A 25,673-nucleotide genomic window follows, 5' to 3' on the forward strand; every position below is an offset into this window, starting at 1 on the left:
AAATATAATTTTTTTTTACATTTTTTAAACATCGACCACCTCTATAAAGTCAAGCAAAGCAAAAATGACATTTCCTTCCAACAGGAACATATTGTGCGGTCAGTACATTTACCAGCGAACACAAATACATACTCAAAAACACGACCGCGCTGTTCCCAGGCTGAACAATGATTGCTACTTTTAGATAATAATAAAAAAATAAAAATAAAAAGCCGTATTATTCAGGCATCTCAGAGCCAATAATGCCTCCATTCTGCCGAGCACGTCTCAAGGCAACCATAAAACAGCTATTAAACAGCAATTAACCACCTCAAAAACGCGTTACGACAACTTAATTTTGACATGCAAGGGAAATGAATATGGAAAGATCAATATTATTAGACAGGGCCGAAGGGAATCGGAAAGATGGAGAACGGGACGCCTCGACGAAGAGAAGACGGCTGCAGGAGACGCAGGATTCCCAACGCCAAAACCAACACCGCTTCATGACATCCGAACCTTCTTTCCGTGGGTTGTGTGGAAAATCACAGTGACCTAGACAGGCACTGAAAAGGCTGTGTGTGAGCCCATAGTGCCAGAAACTATCAGGTCTCCATAGCAATTAACCCCTAATTACCAGGCGAGCATCTAAACCAGGGATGTAAACTCAAATACACAGAAGGCCAAAATGAAAAACTTGGACAAAGTCGCTGGCCAACCAGTATACAGAAAAATGGGCCCCACATAGTCCTCCATACAGAATAATGGGCCCCACACAGTCCTCCATACAGAATAATGGGCCCCACATAGTCCTCCATACAGAAAAATGGGCCCCACATAGTCCTCCATACAGAATAATGGGCCCCACACAGTCCTCCATACAGAATAATGGGTCCTACATAGTCCTCCATACAGAATAATGGGCCCCACATAGTCCTCCATACAGAATAATGGGCCCCACATAGTCCTCCATACAAAATAATGGGCCCCACATAGTCCTCCATACAGAATAATGGGCCCCACATAGTCCTCCATACAAAATAATGGGCCCCACATAGTCCTCCATACAGAATAATGGGCCCCACATAGTCCTCCATACAGAATAATGGGCCCCACATAGTCCTCCATACAGAATAATGGGCCCCACACAGTCCTCCATACAGAATAATGGCCCCACATAGTCCTCCATACAGAATAATGGGTCCTACATAGTCCTCCATACAGAATAATGGGCCCCACACAGTCCTCCATACAGAATAATGGCCCCCACATAGTCCTCCATACAGAATAATGGCCCCCACATAGTCCTCCATACAGAATAATGGCCCCCACATAGTCCTCCATACAGAATAATGGGCCCACATAGTCCTCCATACAGAATAATGGGCCCCACATAGTCCTCCATACAGTATAATAGCCCCACATAGTCCTCCATACAGAATAATGGCCCCACATAGTCCTCCATAGAGAATAATGGCCCCACATAGTCCTCCATACAGAATAATGGGCCCCACACAGTCCCTCCATACAGAATAATGGGCCCCACACAGTCCCTCCATACAGAATAATGGGCCCCACACAGTCCCTCCATACAGAATAATGGGCCCCACACAGTCCCTCCATACAGAATAATGGGCCCCACACAGTCCCTCCATACAGAATAATGGGCCCCACACAGTCCCACCATACAGAATAATGGGCCCCACACAGTCCCTCCATACAGAATAATGGGCCCCACACAGTCCTCCATACAGAATAATGGGCCCCACACAGTCCTCCATACAGAATAATGGCCCCACATAGTCCTCCATACAGAATAATGGCCCCCACATAGTCCTCCATACAGAATAATGGCCCCACATAGTCCTCCATACAGAATAATGGCCCCACATAGTCCTCCATACAGAATAATGGGCCCCACATAGTCCTCCATACAGTATAATAGCCCCACACAGTCCTCCATACAGAATAATGGGCCCCACACAGTCCTCCATACAGAATAATGGGTCCCACATAGTCCTCCATACAGAATAATGGGCCCCACATAGTCCTCGATACAGAATAATGGGCCCCACATAGTCCTCCATACAGAATAATGGGCCCCACATAGTCCTCCATACAGAATAATGGGCCCCACATAGTCCTCCATACAGAATAATGGGCCCCACACAGTCCTCCATACAGAATAATGGCCCCACATAGTCCTCCATACAGAATAATGGGTCCTACATAGTCCTCCATACAGAATAATGGGCCCCACACAGTCCTCCATACAGAATAATGGCCCCCACATAGTCCTCCATACAGAATAATGGCCCCCACATAGTCCTCCATACAGAATAATGGCCCCCACATAGTCCTCCATACAGAATAATGGCCCCCACATAGTCCTCCATACAGAATAATGGCCCCCACATAGTCCTCCATACAGAATAATGGCCCCACATAGTCCTCCATACAGAATAATGGCCCCACATAGTCCTCCATACAGTATAATAGCCCCACATAGTCCTCCATACAGTATAATAGCCCCACATAGTCCTCCATACAGAATAATGGCCCCCACATAGTCCTCCATACAGAATAATGGCCCCCACATAGTCCTCCATACAGAATAATGGCCCCACATAGTCCTCCATACAGAATAATGGCCCCACATAGTCCTCCATACAGAATAATGGGCCCCACATAGTCCTCCATACAGTATAATAGCCCCACATAGTCCTCTATACAGAATAATGAGCCCCACATAGTCCTCCATACAGAATAATGGCTCCACATAGTCCTCCATAGAGAATAATGGCCCCACATAGTCCTCCATAGAGAATAATGGCCCCACATAGTCCTCCATAGAGAATAATAGCCCCACATAGTCCTCCATACAGAATAATGGGTCCCACATAGCCCTCCATACAGAATAATAGCCCCACATAGTCCTCTATACAGAATAATGAGCCCCACATAGTCCTCCATACAGAATAATGAGCCCCACATAGTCCTCCATACAGAATAATGGCTCCACATAGCCCTCCATACAGAATAATGGCCCCACATAGTCCTCCATAGAGAATAATGGCCCCACATAGTCCTCCATAGAGAATAATAGCCCCACATAGTCCTCCATACAGAATAATGGGTCCCACATAGCCCTCCATACAGAATAATAGCCCCACATAGTCCTCTATACAGAATAATGAGCCCCACATAGTCCTCCATACAGAATAATGGCTCCACATAGTCCTCCATACAGAATAATGGGCCCCACATAGTCCTCCATACAGAATAATGGCCCCACATAGTCCTCCATACAGAATAATGGGCCCACATAGGGGTGGTGGTTCTGGTGTCGCGAGCCAAATAAAACCACCTTGCGAGCCAGATTTGGCCCATGGGCCAGAGTTTCACATGTGTGCTAGATGGTTAGATGATCCTGTTAAAATCGACAGGTTCAGATGAGTGTGTACCAGGACCACAATTCATGTTTGCAGTCACCATCGGCCATATGGTCTCGACACAAACAACCAACATTGGTCACAATCTGGATAGATCGGTCCACCATAGAGACAAAAAAAAACAACCAGCAGGACATATATTTTTGCAATGGTCCTCCTCTAGGTAGGAAAGTACCTTCTGCTGTGCTTTCCTATACAGTTAGATACACCTGCCAGACCAATCTGGTGAATTGGTACCTAAGGAAAAATGTAAGTATATGCCAGGAGTTTTTTCCAGGGTGTATAGTTTTGCAAACTGCACAACCTAATTGCATCCATTAACCCTATAAACTATGCTTCAGGCAATGTAAAAACCCACTAAGTGGGGAACGCTGAAATATAGATGAGAGGAAGACATTGCAAACGTCACACAGTCAACTGCTCAACGGAAGTCCATCAAGTCCACGTACAGTAATCCATCAGACATCCAAATACAGTGCAGTATGTGGCCTATATGGAGGAAGCTCGCCAAACGAGAAAACATTAAAGGGAATCTGTCACCAGGTTTTTGCCACCTAATCTGAGTGGCTGCATAATGTAGGGGCAGAGACCTCCAATTCCAGTGATGTGTCACTTACTTGGCTGCTTGCTGTAGTTCTTGATAACATTACTGTTTGTTTTTTCAGCAGGGCATAGAGGACTAGTCAACCTGCTGCCATATAGTCCAACCACGCCTCCTCCACTTATTGGCAGGTTTCTGTATACATTGTGCTAAAGAAGAAAGCAGCCCATCAGAGGTGGGGGCGGGGTTACACAAAGCTCTGTATTTAGAAAACTGGTAGATCTGCAGAAGATAAAACTGTGATTTCATCAAAATTACAGCAAGCAGCCCAGTGAGTGGCACACAGCTGGTATCAGGATCTCTGCCTCTATATTATGCTGCTCTCAGATGGGGTAGCTAGAACCTGCTGACAGATCCTCTTTAAGAATGTTAGAGTTACTAAAGATACTCCATCTTCATTAAAGAAAACTTAACTTTTGGAAACATAATTGTTTTTTTTGCAAATTCCAAGCCCACAAGGACATTGACTTTTTATGTTTTACTTGGATATGAGACGAGCACATTCCGAGCTGTCCCATCCCAGTAAATCAGTACTCCGTATCTCATAGCTGCTGAACTGTAGGGTAGTAATGTATAAAACTCCTTATTTAAGAAATTAATAATTGTGCAATAAAAAAAATATAGGACCTATTTTATAATCCGCAACTATCCTCAAGGAAGTCCCAGCAGCAGATTCGGATCACATCATGCGGATGTCCCCTGCGGATTTCACAAAGAAAAATAAAAGAAAGAATACTCCCTTAGTTTGTGACTCCCAGCAGTGTTTCCATGCCAGTCTGGGGGCATCAAGGCCCCCTTTCTGTGATGTTTCATCCCTTCTGTATGAAGGTCACCAAAGGAGGCCAGGACTCATCGAGATCAGCATGGAAACACTTCTAGGGGTGGAAAAATGAGCAAGCAAGCCCCCCGGGGGCTCCACACTTGCGCAGCCGGCCGCCCCCGGGGGCTCCACACTTGCGCAGCCGGCCGCCCCCAGGGGCTCCACACTTGCGCAGCCGGCCGCCCCCAGGGGCTCCACACTTGCGCAGCCGGCCGCCCCCAGGGGCTCCACACTTGCGCAGCCGGCCGCCCCCGGGGGCTCCACACTTGCGCAGGACTGCCACAGACCAAAATGCAGAAAAAACTGCCAAAGGAGATACACCTCTAAACTAGTATGGTGTCCTCTTCATTTTAAGTATCCTGTTTGGGCACCAGAGATTACAAAGTGGTGACAGATCCTAGCAACAGTCCATTAATTGACAAGATGGGAGGTTCTCTTCTATAAGTTCAGTCAAATAGGAATTTTCCAACTGCACAAAGAAATAACTAAGAAGGTGGAAAATTCCCCAGCTTGATCCGACACCTAGTTGTATCATAAAAAAATGACACCAAACTCAGTGGAAAATTGGGATTAACCTCTCGTCTCCCACCTCACATGTAGGGTAATCCTTCTTCGCTCATCTGTTCGAACAAGCAATAAATCACCAATAACGGCTTTCAAACTCATGTTCTTCCAACCAAGCCTATGGCAAGAAATGTACAACCTCGCCTACGATGTAAAAGCAGTGTATACATCAGGCCGGCAGCAGTCTGCCTAGCGCCGTTACTTGTCCCTGACCTGAATAAAATTGGCTTACCTGCCGTAACATTGCGCTTCTGGATGTTCCCTTTGATCCGCGCCGCTTCTGCTTAGCATCTCAATCGTCTGCATGAAACCCCCATTACCAGACCCTAGAGAAATAAAACAAAAGCCAGTGGTTTATTAAATGCACGGCCTCTCCGGCTGAGTATCAGTTACACGAGTACATGGAAGGCGTACTCCATCATCCCGGATGTGTATCGGCAGGACGGGTCGGCTCACATCATCACAAAGTGCATTATGCCATAATGTAAAGAATATTAGAGTGCCGCCGGCAGAGCAGCCCGAGATATGCATTCACTGGATTAACCCCGCAGATAAATGCAGCAATTTGTCTTAGAAAGAACCTTAATTCAAAAGTTATTAGACGGCGCAATGAGAGCAATGATATTACAGGGATATTTCTGCCGGGTGAGACGAGATCTTCTGAGATGCCGACAACACCGGATCAGACATCCTGGAACTCGTCTGTTTCATCATTCTGTTCATGATGGAACGAAATGAGAATGTTGGGGCAAATTTATTAAAAAATGCCAAAATAATAAGAATGGTATACTACCAGTGCCCCACATTTATTAGGTACTTTACTTACAGTCTCAAACTTTAACAAAAAGGTATGGCCTACTTGAAAGGGTGTGGTTTTCAGGGTGATATTTAAAGGGAACCTATTAGCAGGTTTTTGCTACGTTATCTGACAGCAGCATAATGTAGGGGCTGATTACCCAATTCCAGCGATATATCACTTAGTTTACTGGGTGCAGCAGTTATGATAGAATCACAGTTTTCTCTGCTGCAGATGTAGCACAGCTCATTGGTTGATCTGTGTGTAACCCCGCCCACACAATCAGTGCTGGGGGTGTGATCGGACTACCCTGCACGTGCAGTATAGTCCTGCAGTGATAATCTCTTGCTGATAAAACGCTGATTGTATTGAAACAGCAACACGCAGCCCAGTAAGTGACACATCGCTGGAATCAGGGTCTCTGCCCCTACATTATAGTGCTCTCGGATTAGCAAAAAAAAACAGATTCCCTTTAACAAAGCGTGCCAAAATTGTATGAAAATTTGTTGAAAAGTATGTGAATAATAGGTGGTGTTAACTAGAGAGTGTGCAGACAAGTATGAACCACTAAGAAATTTGGGTCATATCAGGACTGTCTAGCCTGACTTTGCATTGCGACTTTTAATCAATGTGTAAAATATTTTAAAAGATGAGCTTTTTTGACAGATCTCTAAATAATTGCATTCACCAAGAAAATACAATTGTGGGACACCTTTTCTTAGAATACCATTATTGTTGCTGGAAGCTAGGAGTTACCATTCCTCTTATGTCCATGCAGAATTCATATATTTACAGGAAGAATAACAGAGGCAAGGGAAAATGCAGAGGACTAGAAAATTGGGCTACGGCGCTGTAATATTTCATGGGGAATATATGCATTTACTTGTCAGCATAATTTAAAAATCCTCTATAATATTAAGGGTGTTTATAACCCAACTGCATTTATATTGTATTGTAAGTTATACAGTATTAATATCCAGTCTTAAATTGAGTTTAATCAATAGAAAATGACTGTTCAAACCAAGCACAGGCGCTCGGTGCACCCTTGGTGTGGCCAAACAATCCAGTGCACCTTCCCATCTACTTGTTTTACATCTATCTCCTCCCTCCTCTTCCTTGATTGACAGCTTTGGCATTATAGGTGCTAAAGGAGAGTGGAGATAGATGGAAAACAAGTAGGCGGGAAGGTGTAGTGAACTGTTGGCAGCGCCCGAGGGTGGACAGAGCACTTTGTGCTTGGTTTGAACAGTCTTCCTTTAAATAAAAGCTATTACAGATAAGGAAAAATTGCTTTAAAAATAAGGTACCCCTATGGACAAGATCCATATGTAGACCCATCGCTACAGATATAACCTGCTGTACGTAGATTCACAGCACATGTCTGGTTATTCAAACCACATTTACAGTAACTAAAACCTTACAAAACCAATGTATAACATGTGAATAACTGCTTCAGACAAGTACTAGGATAAATCCAGGGTAACATTATTATCACCATTTTTCAAGCCATCAATGAACAATAAGAAACGTGAAGAGATGGACGTTTTGTATTAGTGTTACCGCCCACCATGCAGCAACATAATTGTTTAGCGGTGACTGCCACGCGCCGGGAAAGGAAAATACAAAGGTCGTTACAAGGCAAGTTTCTGGAATCTGCCACCCACAGTGATTCGGACCTTCCTCATCCCAAGAAAGGTTATAATACAGGATAGTTCTACCACCTACCATGCAAATCACACAAATCGCTGGTCTACAGAGGAAAAAATTACAAATATGCACAGACAGAATAAACAGTCTGCAGTAAAAAAGTTACAAGCAAGTTTACAAGCAAAGGAATGGACACAGCAAGATGTTTTTTTTTCCTGTTACATTAACTCTTCAAGGGCATCTGTCAGTAGGATCCTCCCTCCTAAGCCGTCTATATGGTTATGTAGGGCATAGGGAGCTGAATAAAATGATACCGTGATATCAGTGATCCGATGTCTTATTCCAGAGAAATCCAGGCTTTTCTAAATATGTAAATGAGCTGTTAAGATCTATGGGCCGGACATAGATCTCCCTGGGAATCTGCCTGCAGAGCTCATTATAAATGAAAGGGGGAGTAACCAGTGTGAGACATGTAATGACTGACAGTCTGCTCTCCTGATCTACATGTCTCACACTGGTAACCATTCCTTTCTTTTAAAATAGACTCTGGAGGCAGATTCTCAGGGAGATCTATGTCCGGCCCATAGATTTCAACTGCTCATTTACATATTAAGAAAAATGTGGATTTTTTTGGAAGATCAAATTCCAGATATAAAATGATCCTTTTATTCAGCTTCCCATGACCTTCATGCCATATAGACGGCTTAGGAGGGTAGATCCTACTGGGAGATTCCCTTTAAAAAGGGGTTGTCCAGTGGTCATAGCACTTTCTTAAATATCATATTCCCTAATCTAAAATAGAAGTAAAAGACAACTCCCGCACAGACTCTGCTCCAGCAAACCTCCCTCACGGACTCTGTTCCATCAATGTCGGCGCCCGGTCATCCGGGGCACTCAGGTGACATTCTTATGCCGAGGGAGCCCTGCAGCCCATCAGCGTTCGCTGATGGGATGCTTCGTTCACACTTGCGTGGCAGACAGTATGAGAGCTGCAGCCCATTGGATCACACGTCATAACATAATGGGAAACTTACCGCCGACATTGCTGGAACGGCGTTGGGCATGGGGAATATTTGTTATGTTTATTTTAGTACTTACAAATTAGGAGTCCAATAGTCCAAACCCCATTAACCTAATTTCACCAAAAATGTAAATGTACACCAGAACCCAATCATACACGTTATTTTCTCTCCAGACTCCACCAAACACATACGCTCGGCTCAGCTCCTTACACATCAGATGGTTGGCCGGTTCAGCCGAAATTGTCAAACTTTCATCTAATGTGTGTTGGACTGCTCATTACGCCATTTAAAATATAGATCCTCACCGCCCTTCCTTCACAATGGCTGAAAGAAAAGGCCTTCTCCCTACACACGCCCATATATCCTCCGCTGATGGGGAGAGGGGAGTAAGTAGTGTCAGACACCTCCAGTGGAGGTTTGTTAAGAGAACAAAAGCATTGGGCAATACAATGTAGTCCTTCTCCATCCCAACATCATCTGTCGGGGGACCCTTCGGAGGACCCCATGCATAATAAAGTTGGTTGGCTCATCCAATGTGTATGGGGGGGGGTCCTTTAGGCTCTGTTCACATCTGTTTGGAGCAACAGTTGCGGATTTCATTAAAAATGCAGAACAGTGGTCTCCATCAGGGACTGCTGGTATCTTTGATGTCAGGGATGTCATTATTTCTGTTGTCCTGCTGAGATGGCGCAGAACAGAGGAAATATCCATCGCAGGTGACTTGGAAGGTTTTGAAATGTTTTACTGTAACGCTTTAGAACCACAATAATTTGTCAAATTTATATTGATATTTATTGTACGTGTAACAAAAAAAAGCAAAAAAATAACAGTAAATCTAAGGTAATGGAACAGTGAACTGTAATGAGAGGACTGCAGCAACACTTCATCAGGAAAAAACCCGCCAGTGTACTAAACTGGGATCATCGGGAGCATGTCATATCAAGTCTTACAAAAATCTATTTCTAGAGAATCATTTAGAGCTGCGATCTGATGTCCTGATTTTATTTATTTTTTTAAGTTTGTTTGTTTTTGTTTTTTTTACACTGGAGACAAAGTTACTTGGGAATGGCTTCTCATAAAAGAGAAAGAATGAAAAGGGTCACAAGTATATAGAAGGAGATGATGCTAGAAATTTACAAAACAAATCCACAATGCCAGGAGCCCAATTAGGAGAAAATACAAAAAAAAATTAAAAAAAAGAGTCAAGTATTATTTTTTTTATTTTATTTTTTTTACTGAAGATCTACATTAGGCCACTAAATAGTCAAAATTGGCTCACATAGTGGCCTATGAATGAGTTTTTTTGTGCCACTACCTGGTTTACAAGCTTATTCAAAAATTATATTATTACCTAAAAAGGCTATAACCACCATTAAAAAAGGATTTTTACATGTCATTGGTTATCTTTAGTTTCAGAGCCCCTGATATTCAATTTGCAACCTGATCCAAGAGTCAGATTTTTCACTTGTGGGAGTGTCCCTCCCGGTAATACACACGTGGTCACAATTGTTGGTAGCCCTCGTTTAATGAAAGAAAAACCCACAATGGTCACAGAAATAACTTGAATCTGACAAAAGTAATAATAAATTAAAAATCTATGAAAATGAACAAATGAAAGTCAGACATTACTTTTCTGCTTCCGCAGAATTTAAAAGAAAAAAATAATCTCATGAAATCTGCCTGGACAGAAATGATGGTTCTTCTTAACTTAATATTTTGTTGAACAACCTTTTGAGGCAATCACTGCAATCAGACGATTCCTGTAACTGTCAATGAGACTTCTGCGCCTCTCAACAGGTATTTTGGCCACTCCTCATGAGCAAACTGCTCCAGTTGTCTCGTGGTTGAAGGTTGCCTTTTCCAGACGGCATGTTTCAGCTCTTTCCAAAGATGCTGAATAGGATTTAGGTCAGGGCTCATAGAAGGCCACTTCAGAATAGTCCAGTGTTTTCCTCTTAGCCATTCTTGGGTGTTTTTAGCTGTGTGTTTTGGGTTATTATCCTGTTGCAAGGCCCATGACATGCGACTGAGACCAAGCTTTCTGACACTGGGCAGCACATTTCTCTCTAGAATCCCTTGATAGTCTTGAGATTTCATTGTACCCTGCACAGAGTCAAGATACCCTGCGCCAGATGCAGCACAGCAGCCCCAGAACATAACAGAGCCTCCTTCATGTTTCACAGTAGGGACAGTGTTCTTTTCTTGAAATGCTTCATTTTTCCATCTGTGAACATAGAGCTGATGTGCCTTGCCAAAAACTTCCATTTTTGTCTCATTTGTCCATAGGACATTCTCCCAGAAGCTTTGTGGCTTGTCAACATTTAGTCTGGCAAATTCCAGTCTGGCTTTTTATGATTTTTTTTCAACAATGGTGTTCTCCTTGGTCGTCTCCCATGAAGTCCACTTTGGATCAAACAACGACGGATGGTGCAATCTGACACTGATGTTCCTTGAGCTTGAAGTTCACCTTTAATCTCTTTAGAAGTTTTCCTGGGCTCTTTTGTTACCATTCGTATTATCCGTCTCTTTGATTTGTCATCAATTTTCCTCCTGCTTCCACGTCCAGGGAGGTTGGCTACAGTCCTATGGATCTTAAATTTCTAAATAATATGTGCAACTGTAGTCACAGGAACATCAAGCTGCTTGGAGACGGTCTTATAACCTTTACCTTTAACATGCTTGTCTATAATTTTCTTTCTAATCTCCTGAGACAACTCTTTCCTTTGCTTCATCAGGTCCATATTGAGTGTGGTACACACCATGTCACCAAACAGCACAGTGAGTATCTGTAGCCCTATATACAGGCCCACTGACTGATTACAAGATTGTAGACACCTGTGATGCTAATTAGTGGACACATCTTGATTAAACATGTCCCTTTTGTCACATTATTTTCAGGGGCACCATCATTTCTGTCCAGGCCTATTTCTTGAGTTTAATTTTTTTTTAAATTCTGTGGAAGAGGGGTTGAAGAGCAATGTCTGACTTTCATTTGTTCATTTTCATAGATTTTTAATTTACTATTACTTTTGTCAGATTTAAGATATTTCTGTGACCATTGTGGGTTTTTCTCTCATTAAACGAGGGGTACCAACAATTTTGACCACGTGTGTACATGCTGGATGTGAGGTCTGCATGTATCCAGGGAGTTGTTGTCATCACTTGCTTTTGTGTATCAGCTCCAGAATCAAAACTTCCTCTCCATGTGCTTTCCTCCTTTTCTGTAGGTAGTTTTCCCTGCCCTCCCTGAATACCTTCTCCCCTCTCCGCTATGAATCTATGTACAACCATCTCCAACACAGAGAAGGAAAGGAAAGAGTGCCATCAGAACCAAGAAAAGGAGCAGTTGTAACATTTTTGCAAGACACTCAGCTAGATATAAGATATAGGACCTTCCAGACACTATGCAGCAGAAAAACAGTAGAAAATGGTTAATGAAGATAATTTAAAAAGTTGCTCATCTTTGCATTCTGTGTAAAGGTGTGCATAGCATTTAAGACGACCGAAAAAGTATAATACTAACGAATGTTGTGATGTACAGCGGCATGATAATTTAGAGGTGTGGACACCCAACATGCTCAGTAGAATCTGTCAAGCATACAATCTGCCCACACAAAAATAAAAGGGGGGAGCTGCCATACAACCCAGAGAGCTATAGATGTAGGCGTTGGAAGGGAAATAATCCGAGAAATGCTTTAACTTTTCCTGTGCTGGCACTAACAGGGAACATTTCTAGATCTGCGCCATTCTGGCACATTAGGACACAATTACCATCTCCCTATAAATATACGGGATGGATCGGTTTAGCTATGGAGACTTGTGCCAAGATTGCTAGACCATTAATAATTAATCACGATAGCTATAAAATGGGATTGCATTATCTGCAACCCGTACACAAGAGGAGCAATAATCTTTTATTCACATGGTTGTTTAAATGTACTCTTATAATCCAGGAAAATATAAAATCTCAACACCAAGTAATAAAGCAGCAAATAAAATGAGATTATTTCAGGGAAATTCAGCTGATTTGTGGGAGAGGAATTTATTTAATGGGATGTTAGGTTAAAGGGATGGACTCAATTGACTTAGGTCTACCATCAATCTTAAAAACTATGAAACGTATTCATTGCTGTATATATTAAAGGGGATGCCCGGTCTTGGGGTACAAGTCTGCAGTCACGCACTGTGCGCTGTCAGGATTCCCCGATGGCGGCAGCGGGCGGTCATATGAGCACAAGTATGCAATTTGCATACTTCCAGCCACATTCAGACTAGACGTGCTCGGCCTCACTCAGCGCACTAGAATTGAGCGAGGCCGTGCATGTCTAGTTTGCACGTGACCACATGTATGTAAATCACGTACTTGTGGTCAAGCTCCCCACAGAGTGACTGCAGACTTCTACCCCAAGGCTAGAAAATCCCTTTAAGACATGGTGGGAAGATTCTACGGCAAAATATCCACCAAATCTGATCTAACCTCATGTATGTGAAAGGGTAAGCTTGAGTTTAAAGGGAACCTGTTAGTTGATTTATGCTGCCCAAACTATGGGCGGCATAAATCTGAGCCTGGCTGAGTAATTGTAACGCTCCAGCGTTCCAATGAAAACATAGTTTAAAGATCCGGCTGGAAACTATAGAGAGAAGTCAGACTAGTTTGGTGCACCCCTGGCCGCCTTTGCCCTGCTCCAGGTGATTGACAGGTCTTTCCCATGTGTGCACATATCCAGAAACATGTCAATCACCTTGAGCAAAGAAGGAAGAAACGCCCGTGGCTGTGGTTTGCACATCGTGAATTGACTGATTTGTTCCTTTGAAACCCATTGAACAACACTGGGGATGGTGGGGGTCTTGTGTGGATCAGCAACACTTGCATACGGTCAATCCATGGCAAATCCGTATAAGGAATTGGATGGTCAACCTTGGGCTCCCTAAAAAGCCCAATCGCATTTCACGGACAGGATGTTTCAAGGAAAAGTAAAACCTTAAGGCCTTTACCACCAAATTAAAATGACTTTCATATGCTAATAATCACATCTCCTGTCTGTGATTTGCCAATGGAAGCGTGAAATGCAGAATCAGACAGAATGGTTTCTTTGCCGAAAGAACCATACAACACTGGAACCCATTCATCAGTGACTTAGGGTCTTGCGGTAGGACATTGTTCCCATGGTTGTGCCTATGCACAGCCCTTTGGAGCACATGGGTCAGCGGACTTCCCTCGGTCATCACTCACATGTAGGCGAGAACATCAGGCTCAGAATTTGTACAGGTAAAACAGGGCAGTGCTCCTGGGTCAAGAATCACAGATGGATGACGAGAATAAAGCTCATTCCTTCTATGTGATCATACAGGGATGCAGTTCCGGGTGTGTGCCCTTTATTCAGACATCTAGTTCAGGTAATTAGGCAGTCTGAAGAGGTACACACCCAGAAACGTGATCATGTATGATCAGATAGAAGGAATGAACTTTACTCTGGTCATCCACCTGTGTTACTCATTGATCCGGCAGTGTGGTATGTTGATGGCTTTTCTCCTTCTACCAATTCGGAGGAGGGTTCTTGCATGGTTGTCTCAGTAAGTAGAGACCCTGTTACACATTTTTCCCAGTATCCCAGGCTTCACTCCGTTCTCTTGGGTCCGCTGCCCTCTGTTGTGCTCCACGTCGGGTTTTGCAAGTTGCTCGGTGTGGATCAATGACAATCTCCCTAGACCTATTTAAGGCCCATTGACACACACCTGGGTATTGGGATTAAGACTCTAGTCTTCCTTCTTTGGTTTGCTCCATTATCTGTACTATTCTGTTTCAGCTCACATCCATCCTTGATGGGTTCCATCCCATCTATCAGTCTGCCCCCGAGTTTCCAGTTAGTCCTAGCCGCCATGATTCCTGTGTCCTCCGGAAGCTGCACCAATGCCTGTGGTCTGGGTGCCCACCCGGACCAAAGGCTTAGGGGATCCACCGCACCGGGTGAGCCCTTACACAACTGTGTCCAATACCGCATCTCCCTGTCCTGATTGAAAATGCCAATGGGACATGCACATCCCTCTGAAGGGTCCCATACACAATATATATCAGTTAGCTGAACAATGGTTCAGCCGATCAATCGTCCAGCAGCACTCTCTCCCCCTGATTCCTCCAAACACCGGAGCAAGCCCTCCATTTGCCGAGTGCTCCAGTGTTCTCGACAACAAAGCCACTTCCAGACTCCTCTGACAGAAGCTTATCTCACCAAGAACATAAGGAATGGCCGTCCAAAATCTGACATGCCAGATCCTAGTCGTCCCCTACATTAGGTCAGCTGAGCCTGCCGACATCAGCCAATGCTAACATGTAGCTGGGCCTTACAGAGGGTCTGTCAATAAGATCAACCCTCCTAAGACCTCTATATGGGCATGTAGGTCACAGGAAGTTGAATAATATGGTACCCTGATATCTACGATTCAATGTCTCATTCCAGAGAAATCCACATTTTTCTTAATACATAAATGAGCTGTTAAGATCTATGGGCCAGACATAGATCTCCCTGAGAATTTGCCTCCAGGGCTTATTTTAATCAAAGGGGTGTTACCAGTGTGGGACATGTAGATCAGGAGAACAGACTGTCAGTCATTACATGTCTCACACTGGTAACGTCTCCTTACATTTATAATAATCTCTGCAGCCAGATTCTCAGGGAGATCTATGTCCGTCCCATAGATCTTCACAGCTCATTTACGTTTTACGAAAAATGTGGATTTCTCTGGAATAAGACATCGGATCTCTGATATTAAGGTATCGTTTTATTCAATTTTCTACGACCCACATGCTCATGTAGACGGCTTAGAAGGGGTTGATCCTGTCGACAGATGCCCTTTAAGAATGAAGATGATTTGCATCAAAAGTGTAGCACAGTCCCACAGAGAATATCTACACCATCATACCTCCCTCTCATTGAGATTTAGTAGAAATATGTAGCAAACATTGATCTAAAAATGATAAATCTGAGTGTAGCTTGACTTATAGGGAGTATGCACACAGTTAAACGACAGATACAGGGCCCATAATGTATCTCTTTTCCCTCGAAGGGTCCACAACACAGACCTGCATGCAACTTTTTCTTGTGTATAGACTTCCTTCCAACTTTCTGGCAGAAGACTTATTTTACTTCCTTAAGTTCTGCTTTTATTCCAGAAAGCAGAAAAGTAAAAAAAATAATAATAATAATAAAAAAAAAATGGACGAAGCGATTCAAATCCATCAAACGGGAACAAAGAAGCAGAAACCTCTCCAAACACAGATTACGCTGGGGAATGGATGGTTTATATGAGGATACGGTGCCAGTTGCCAGTTTCCATCGGCTTCAAGGATGATCATTTTCACAGACACTGGAGGATAATTGTCGGCCGCTTTCAGAGCCCCTGCTCCCTTCTGCGCTTTGCAGAACAAGGTTTCATAAGCCGCTACGACAAAGACGTTATAGGTAGAATTGCATTCCTGATTGCAAACATCCAAATTATAGCCCTTCTCAACAATACGATGAATTGATTGATCTGGATTACAGACTTTTGTCACTGCCAAACAAAAACCACACAGTGAAGGAAAAAGCAAAAGTAAACGGAGGACATAGAGCTAATAAAGTAGACCGCAAACTGGTGGTCGAGCAAATAGGATACTAGAATGTAGTTATCTAGAGTAATTGATGGGCAAAATTATAATTAAACTGACAATCTAGACCCTTACACAAGCCACCTAATGTTCATGGGCTCTTGGGTGTGTTAAAACTCCCCAAACTGCAGATTTTGGGAAAATAGATTAGGCATGTTGATTTCAGCATGCCCAATCCTTTGTTCTCATAGGAAATAAGCCACTTTCAAAGGTGTCTGGCAGCAGTTTATTGCTCTCTATCTACCCACTGAAAACACATGAACAGTTGGCAAGCTGAGACTACATGCTTATGGTCTAAGCTGACGGATATCCACTTTCACGTGAAAGGATAGACTTTAAAGTTGCATTGTTTTTCGCTCAAAAAAAAAAAAATTTGAACGCACCACGAAAAAAGATGCAAATCATCGAAAAATTGCTCTTTCAGCAGCAGATGGAAGGAAGGGAGACACAGTCATTACTAGTGGGTAGGCGGAGCCCACATAGGATAGAACACCTCAGATTAAAAAAAGAGTGTTGTCCGGCCCCTCCAGCTTGGGCTCCTCCTACTCCAGCTCTCCAGTCTAAAATTTGAGGTCACAGAGGATGGTCGCTGCTGGAAGCAGCTCCTCAGAAAATTTTTTTATTTTTATCGGACAGAGACTTGGACCCCCGTGGTCTTGAGGTCTCAGCGCTGCTGGACCCCCACCCCTCCCTTGGCGGATCTGCATTACCCTTTGAGAGAGGTCCCTGCAGAACCCTGCCGGCCCCGGGGGATGAGGGATGCTTCCCTGGCGGGGACGCAAACCGCGCATCTGGGGTCACTGCGTTCTCCGCCCTGGGGGGAAGCTTGGGCACAGCGCCACAAATCCCTGGGGGTCCCTGTGGCGCTCAGCTGGGTGAGTACTCAGCATGTTAATGTGTTTTGAGGGCTTCAGCGGCTGCTGCGGCAGCCGCTGCTACATGTTTTCAGGTGGTGACTTGTGTTTTTTTGTCCGCAGGTGGATGCCTGCCGGACATGGAAGCGGGGCAGGAGCGGAGGAGTCGCGCGCGCTTTTTTTGAAGCCGGCGGGGGGCGTGGCTTCGCGCCTTCCCGGTCTTTCGCGGGCAGGAAGCGCTCTGAGCGCGCGCTTTCTCCTGCCCCTCCTCTTCCGGCTTCTCTCTCCTCACAGCGCGGCGGCCATTACTGAACGGCTTCCATCGGGCTCCTCACTCTCCTCTCCTCCCGACAGACCGAAGGAACACTGCACCGCGGCCAGCTGGGTGAGTCGCTTCTGCCTGTCAGGGCAGAAGCTTAACCCCTCACCCCCTCAGCGCAGGGCACCTTTCTGAGGCACAATAAGGTGGCAGACTGCGCTGCCCTGCAGCTATTACCTCATATAGAGGTTCCTTTTTTTGTCTGGGGCTCGCACATCCTTTTCATTTCACAGAGGTTGTGGGGAGTCTGCGACATTAACCCCTTATTAGGCGGTTATCCCTTAATTGGGGGTCAGCTGGGGTAGCTCTCTCTTTAAGAGCTTTAACCCTTCAGCTTTCTTTTAAGAAACCACACAGTCCTACTTACTGACAGGTTTAACCTGCCATATACTGTGTGAGGGCATGTCAGATCAGGGTCCAGGAGGTGCGGACCGTCTCCCAGGTCCGCTACAGGATCAGTCTCGCGTGTCTGACACGCAGGAGTCCTCGACGGCGTCAAGCGCAGCGGTCGGGGGGTTTCGGTGATGGGGCAGTGGTCAAAATGGAGGCCCTCACTCGTTCTATTGATGGCCTGTCTGACCTTCTAGGTTATTGGGTGTCAGCTAGATCCTCTCATGGCAGGAAGCGCCACAGGCCGGTACTGCCCTCCCCGCACAGCGACTCGGAGATCTCTGTTATGGAGGGTTCCCCTTCAAGCTTAGATGGGGAGATGTCCGATTCGGATAAGGAGGATCGGCAGGGGCACTCTGCCTCTTTTTTGGGCCGTGCAGAGGCTTTTATTGGAGCCATGAGGGAGGCGTTACAGTTTCCGGAGGAGGTAACTAGACGTCCTGGTAAGTCGGCCCGGATGTTTCAGGAGTCGCATAGGTCGCGCTTGGCATTACCATCTCTGGATGAGCTTAATGGGGCAGTGGAGAAGGAACGCCTGTGTCCAGATAAACGTTTTCAGGGGACACGGATTTTTGAGGCACTGTATCCGTGTTCCACGGAGTTGATTGATAATTGGATTCCTTCTCCTGAAGTGGATGTCCCTTTATCCCAGCCGAGCAAATCCTCATTACTGCCTGTTAAAGGGAAGGCGAGTCTGCAGGATCCGCTGGACAGAAAAACTGAGATGGCGGCGAAATCCATCTACGAGGCCGCGGGTCATGGATTCAGAGCGGTGCTAGGATCCATGTGTGCTTGTAAAGCTTCCCTAAGCTGGTTGGACCGCCTACGAACGGCGTGGCAGGATGGTTCCCCGCTATCCGAGGTAGATGAGCTTTTCAAGTTGTTGGAGGATGCGGCCCGATATGGCAGTGATGCAGGTTTGGATACCGCGTCACTGCTGTCCAGGGCGCAATCCTCGGCGGTCACAGTCAGAAGAGCACTGTGGCTCAGACAGTGGACCGGGGACGCGGTTTCCAAGCAAGGTTTGCTATCTTTAGCTTACAAGGGTGGTCAGTTATTTGGATCTGACCTCACGGAGCTGATTGTCAAGGCAAAGGCAAAAGAAGCGGCCTTACCACAGCGAAGAACTGTGGCTTCTGTGTCGGGCAGGCCTAGTGCCGGTAGTAGTCGGCGGCCCTTTCGGTCCAGGGGACGGTCCGGTCAGCCCTCTTGCGGATCGGGTCGTCCCTCTTTTTCAGGAAAAAAGGCTTCTCAGAAATCCCGCACTCCCTGGAAACAGAGCTTCCGTCAAGACAAGCGGGAAGCTGACAAAAAGCCCGCTAAGGCGGACTGACGCCAGGTTTTCTCTCGAGGGCTCTCGAGTGGGGGGTCGCCTGCTCCAATTCGAATCGACTTGGGCGTCCCGCGTTTCGGACGCCTGGGTGACGCGGGTTGTGTCAGCAGGCTACTTCATAGAGTTTCTTTCTCGACCCCCGGACAGGTTTTGCCGATCTCGCATTCCGTCAGAGCCCGAGCTAGTTGCCGCTCTACGGCAGGAGGTCGATTCCCTTCTGCAGAAGGGTGTGGTGGTACCGGTTCCGCCGGAGGACCGGGGAAGAGGGTTTTATTCAAACCTCTTTGTGGTCCCCAAAAAGGAGGACAAATTTCGCCCCATTCTGGATCTCAAAAGATTGAATCGGCATGTCCGCACCCGGAAATTCCGCATGGAGTCGCTTCGCTCGGTTATGGCGGCCCTGTCGCAGAACGACTTTTTGGTGTCAATCGACATTCGCGACGCTTATTTGCATGTTCCCGTCGGAAGGGCCCACCAACGCTTCCTTCGTTTGGCCATAGGTCAGGACCATTTCCAGTTTGTGGCCCTACCATTCGGGTTGGCCTCGGCGCCCAGAGTTTTTACAAAAATTCTGGCACCTCTCATGGCGATCCTTCGAAGACAGGGGGTTACGGTTCTTCCCTACCTGGACGACCTTTTGATTGTGGCGTCCTCAAAGGAGGAGGCGGTGACGGCTCGCAATCTATCCCTTCAGCTCCTGGAGGACTTCGGGTGGCTGGTCAATTGGAAGTCGTCGTCTCTGGAACCGTCGCAGTCAATCCTGTTTTTGGGGATGCATTTCGACACGGTACGAGCAGTGGTGTCCCTGCCTCCAGACAAGCAAGTCTTCTTCGACATGTACAGGTTATGAAGTCTTCGACAGCAATGTCCCTTCGAAGGTGTATGCGCCTTTTGGGTTTGATGGTGGCGTCAATGGAGGCACTTCCGTTTGCCCAATTTCATTCCAGGACTCTCCAAATGCTCATTCTGAACCGTTGGGATCGATCACAGGCTTCGCTGGATCGCAGTGTCATCATCTCCCACAGGGTGCGAGAGTCTCTAGAATGGTGGTTACGTCCGGAAGCGTTATCCCTGGGGAAGTCCTTCCTCCTTCCGAGGTGGTCGGTCATAACCACCGATGCCAGCCTGTCAGGCTGGGGGGGGTGTCTGGAACGATCTCTGGATTCAAGGAGCATGGTCGTCGGAAGAGTTTGTCCTGCCGATCAACATCCTGGAATTGAGGGCGATTTTCCTTTGCCTCCAACACTGGACGGTCCCTTTAAACGGTCTGCCAGTCCGAGTGCAGACAGACAACGTGACGGCGGTCGCGTATATCAACCATCAAGGTGGAACGAGGAGCTCCAGGCTCATGATGGAAGTGTCTCGGATCCTGGTATGGGCCGAGGCCAAGGTGCCAGCCATCTCTGCAATTCACATTCCGGGAGTTCAGAATATCACGGCGGACTTCCTCAGTCGCGAGAAGGTGGATCCCGGAGAATGGAGTCTTCACCCAGAAATTTTTGCACAGCTGTGCTCCCGTTGGGGAACTCCTCAAGTGGATTTGATGGCATCAAGGTTCAACACCAAGTTACCGACGTTCATGTCCAGGTACAAGGACCCGAAGGCTGTGGCGGTGGATGCTCTGGTGGCTCCGTGGGACCAATTCGAGCTAATCTATGTGTTCCCGCCGATATCCTTACTTCCTCTGGTGTTGCGTCGGATCAGACTGGAAAGAGTCCCGGCTATGTTAGTAGCCCCAGACTGGCCAAGGAGGACGTGGTTCTCGACGCTGGTGTCGCTTCTGGCTGCGCCTCCACTTCCTCTCCCTCTTCGCCCGGACCTGTTAACCCAAGGGCCCGTTCGTCATCCGGACCTGAAGTCTCTGCGTTTGACGGCGTGGCTCTTGAGACCGAAATCTTGACTCGTCAAGGTTTTTCAGCCGAAGTCATTGCCACTCTGCGAGCTGCCAGGGGTCCTGCCACTACTAGGATCTATCACAAGACTTGGGAGGCCTTCTTTTCATGGTGTTCGGGTTCTTCAAGGAACCCGAGGATTTTTTCCATTCCCAATTTGTTGGCCTTTTTGCAGTATGGCCTGGACAAGGGTTTGGCAGTTAGCACTCTGAGGGGTCAGGTTTCTGCTTTGTCCTTGCTGTTTCGGAAGGCTATCGCCTCGCGTAGGGACGTTCGTTCCTTTTTTCGCGGGGTAACCCGTCAGTTTCCGCCGCGGAAGGCGCTTGTGTCCCCTTGGCGGCTCAATCTGGTCTTGGAGGCTCTTCAACATGGGCCTTTTGAGCCTATGGACTCCGTTAGCCTTTCTTTGCTTTCTTGGAAGGTTGCCTTTTTAGTGGCAGTCACCTCTTTGAGAAGGGTTTCTGAACTGGCGGCTCTTTCTTGCTCGCCTCCTTTTCTGGAGTTTCTCCCGGATCGCGTGGTGCTTCGCACACGGGGCGACTTTCTACCTAAGGTGGTGTCACAATTTCATGTTAACCAGGATATTGTGTTGCCCTCGCTCTGTCCGGAACCGAGGAATGCGAAGGAACGGGCCTTGCACTCATTGGATTTAGTGCGGGCTTTGAAGTTCTATTTGTCTATTACTCAAGGTTTTCGGAAATCGGACTCTCTGTTTGTGATTCCAGCAGGTCGTCGGCGTGGTCAACGAGCTTCCAAGGACACTATAGCTCGATGGATTCGGTCGGCCATTTTAGAGGCTTACCGACTCAAGGGCGAATCTTGTCCAATTAAGATTCGAGCTCACTCCACGAGAGCTGTGGGTTCATCGTGGGCTTTTCATCAAGGGGCCTCGGCAGCTCAACTCTGCCGGGCGGCTACCTGGCGCTCCGTCCACACTTTTACAAAGTTTTATAAGGTGGACGTCAGTGCTTCCGCTGATGCAGCCTTAGGACGTAGGGTCCTGCAGGCGGCTGTAGTTTAAGTTATCGTTAACTTGTATTTAGCGCTAGTTGCGCATTTTTCTAGGTTGTTGGGATTCTGCCTCTGTTGGTTTTTTCCCACCCTTAATTTTTGGACTGCTTTGGGACGTCCCACTAGTAATGACTGTGTCTCCCTTCCTTCCATCTGCTGCTGAAAGACGGATTTTGGTAAGACCTTACCTGTAAAATCCTTTTCAGCGAGGGAAGGAAGGGAGACACAGCTCCCTCCCATGGCAGAAGTGTGTTGTTGTGTTTTCAGATGCAGCGTGACCCTTCTCTGATAGCGATTATCTGGGCTGAGGTCGGCGCGCTAAGGCTCTGTTCCAGCATTGCCAGCTCATCGCAGTGGTCAGGTCCAGTGAGTAGTACCTGGGACTGTGTGGTTTTTCTGTTATATGCATAACCTGTCTCTTGTTTTTTCTCTGAAGTTCTTCAGAAGGGGTTATGTTGCTCCGCTGGTGATATTTGCTCTTCCTTAGCTTGTGTACGGACTGGAGAGCTAGAGTAGGAGGAGCCCAAGCTGGAGGGGACGGACAACACTCTTTTTTAATCTGAGGTGTTCTATCCTATGTGGGCTCCGCCTACCCACTAGTAATGACTGTGTCTCCCTTCCTTCCCTCGCTGAAAAGGATTTTACAGGTAAGGTCTTACCAAAATCCGTCTTTTTGGTTCCATTCTGGATTCTGAAAAACTGATTCAAAATAGTGTCCGAAACAATGGTGCGAAAACAAGGCCTATACTCGGGAGTGCTTAAAGGGATTGTCCAAGCTTATGGTTCAATATCTATGTGACTATAAATGACTGCAGACTTGTGAATCTTCACAGCGCGCAGTGGGCACACTGTCAGATTTCTCTGGTGCCGGGAGTGGGCGATTGTGTGACCACAAGTATGCAATTTGCATACATGATGCCACATGCCAACTAGACGTGTGCAGCCTCACTCAATACAAGTGAATTGAGCGAAGCCGACACGTCTAGTTGGAATATGTCGGAAGTATGCAAATCTCTTACTTGAAGTCACATGGCAGCCTGCTCCCGATGCCAGCACTGGAGAATCCGGACTGTGTGTACTGTGCAGGTTGTGAGGATACACAAGTCGGCTGTCATACAGATGAACTGCAGACTTGAGCCCCTAGCCTGAACATCCCCTTTAAGGTTCAGTAATGTTATGCATCCAGTGGTTTTAAAGAAGCTTGATCCGATTCATTATTGCATTTGTGCCTATTTTTAATCCTTTTTTTAAGTTGAGCCTATTCTGTAGACTCTTTTTATTTATTTATTTTTTAACTTTTCTTTTTTCCACTGTTTTCCATCGCGGGCATAATTTTTGGAATCCAGATGTTTACGGTCAATTCTCAAAAATTGCTATATTCTTGTGTAAATGTACTCCAGTCCCCCTTCTGGAGTGATATATTTTGAAATGCCAGAAATGATTGGCCGCAAAAGTTAAAAGTTGCGTGTGACACTTTTTCTTTTTTTTTTTTTTTGTTTAATAAAGCAAAAAGAAAAAAAAAACACAAAAATAAACTGTTGCACTAATTTTGAGCTAAAAACGACAACGAATACAAGACAAAATAAATAGGTAAATAAAAATTACAGAAAAAAAAAAAAAGTCGTAAATGATGAATTGGCCGAAAAATTTCAATAACCTTTAAAATAATGGACATCTGGACTCATGTCTAGATAACGGGTACAGATATAAGGAATTCATTAACCAAGTCACAATTCTAATTTTAGAGGATTCGGTTTTCGATTTCGGGAAAGTGGTGACATCAGTCGCTCAGAGTTGCTAGGAGACCTGATTACGATGAAAGGTTTTACGTAAAGTAAGCCGTCATTTCTGAGAAGGAGAAGTATCGGATATGTGAAACTTAGAATAAAGCAGTAGCATTTGCAGGTTACAATGTGAACCTGAACATGATGCCACTTCCCCCGAGGAAAATCTATAACAGGGTTGAAAGCGGAGAAATGTATGGAAGAGATAATGTACAGGTCCGTGCCGGGTAACTAGTCCGTGCCGGACGGCTGATCCGTGACCTTCTCTGCGCAGTACAAATTGCGGCCAAATGGCAGGCGATCAGACTGCAGAATATACAAAGGTGACTTTCACCACAAGATTTACATGTGAGCATGTGGGCAAAGTAATTAACACGGAAATGCGTTCAAATTAATTGGCAGCGAGCAGATGGCCCTGCTAATAAATTGCAAAGAAGAATTTTTCAATCAAGTGACAGTGATGTCAATAAGAGTTAAACTTCACATGTCGCTCACATGCAGCGGTGGCAGAATTTTCTTTTTGGGGTCAAATCAATACAAAATACATGAAAAACCAATGACTGATGCACAATTCACCTTTTAGGTTATTGGATTCCAGAGTTTCAGATGAATTGTAGCCATCATTTATAACAATGAACACTGACAGCGCAGTGACAGAAGGCACCTTGAGATGGCACGTCTTCCAAGTCGATATGTTAAGATTTTTTTTCCCAAAACAATGCCATAAAATCAATAGACATCCCAAAAGCCAGAGATTCATCTTACATCCCTCTATGTCCCTCTGTGCTGCCCTAGCACAGAAATCTCCACCTTGGTGCCACATGCAAAGTCATCTTACATCCCTCTATTCCCTCTGTACTACCCTAGCGCAGAAATCTCCACCTTGGCGTCACATGCAAAGTCGCTCCATAGTACAGCTTTATTAAAAAAAAATTAGCTACTTTACAAAAAAAAAAAAAAAATACAAAAGTAACTTGGGGGATGTAGAGGTCTCCAGCATAACACGGCACATGTGCAGTGGCATGTCAAGCCAGGACTACATGATCCTTCAGGAGACAGGAACTGCCTCTCTACTAGTATGGAGCACTACTTTATAACTTTACTTTTTCCTTCGATGCTAATTTCAGTGAGTTGCATTTTTAGAAAGCTATTACACATCCTAAATAACATTATGTGATGCCACATTTGACCATAGTTTCCCTGTAAGCACCTGTATTACCGACACAATACTTGGTCTTTCCGAGGTACAAATGAGTTTAGGCCACTAACGAGAGATTTACAAAATAAATAAAGTACTCATATCTGAAATCCACGTGGGTGGGGGTCCCTAATTCCTGCACGATCATCAACTCCCATAGAATTGCATGGGTTTTCTATCATATATGCTTCTAATTTCAGATTTTCCATAGGAATCCAGCAGAAAAAAATTATGTTCTATCACAAGGCATATGTAGAGGCATTCTGTCTAAGGGATAGTTCACATGAGCGTATAATCTGTCAGTGTCAGCTATCGTGCTAGGGAGCCGCCGCGCAGCCTGCATTGCGTTAGGGAGCATCTTATGGC

The 25,673-nt window shown here is 45.6% G+C and overlaps 1 protein-coding gene across 7 annotated transcripts in view; it reads right to left on the minus strand.

Moving 5' to 3' along the window:
• Positions 1-25,673, minus strand: part of SIPA1L1 (signal induced proliferation associated 1 like 1) — a 251,854-nt gene that overhangs the window by 177,589 nt on the left and 48,592 nt on the right. For all 7 annotated transcript variants that reach the window (XM_073638885.1, XM_073638884.1, XM_073638886.1 and 4 more), the window contains exon 2: positions 5,649-5,742. The gene's annotated coding sequence lies outside the window, so the exon portion shown is untranslated. The remainder of the gene's footprint in view (positions 1-5,648; positions 5,743-25,673) is intronic.

This window comes from Phyllobates terribilis, unplaced genomic scaffold, assembly GCF_046119375.1.
Source record: "Phyllobates terribilis strain yellow unplaced genomic scaffold, ASM4611937v1 Scaffold_7__3_contigs__length_470593459, whole genome shotgun sequence".
Classification (NCBI taxonomy): domain Eukaryota; kingdom Metazoa; phylum Chordata; class Amphibia; order Anura; family Dendrobatidae; genus Phyllobates; species Phyllobates terribilis.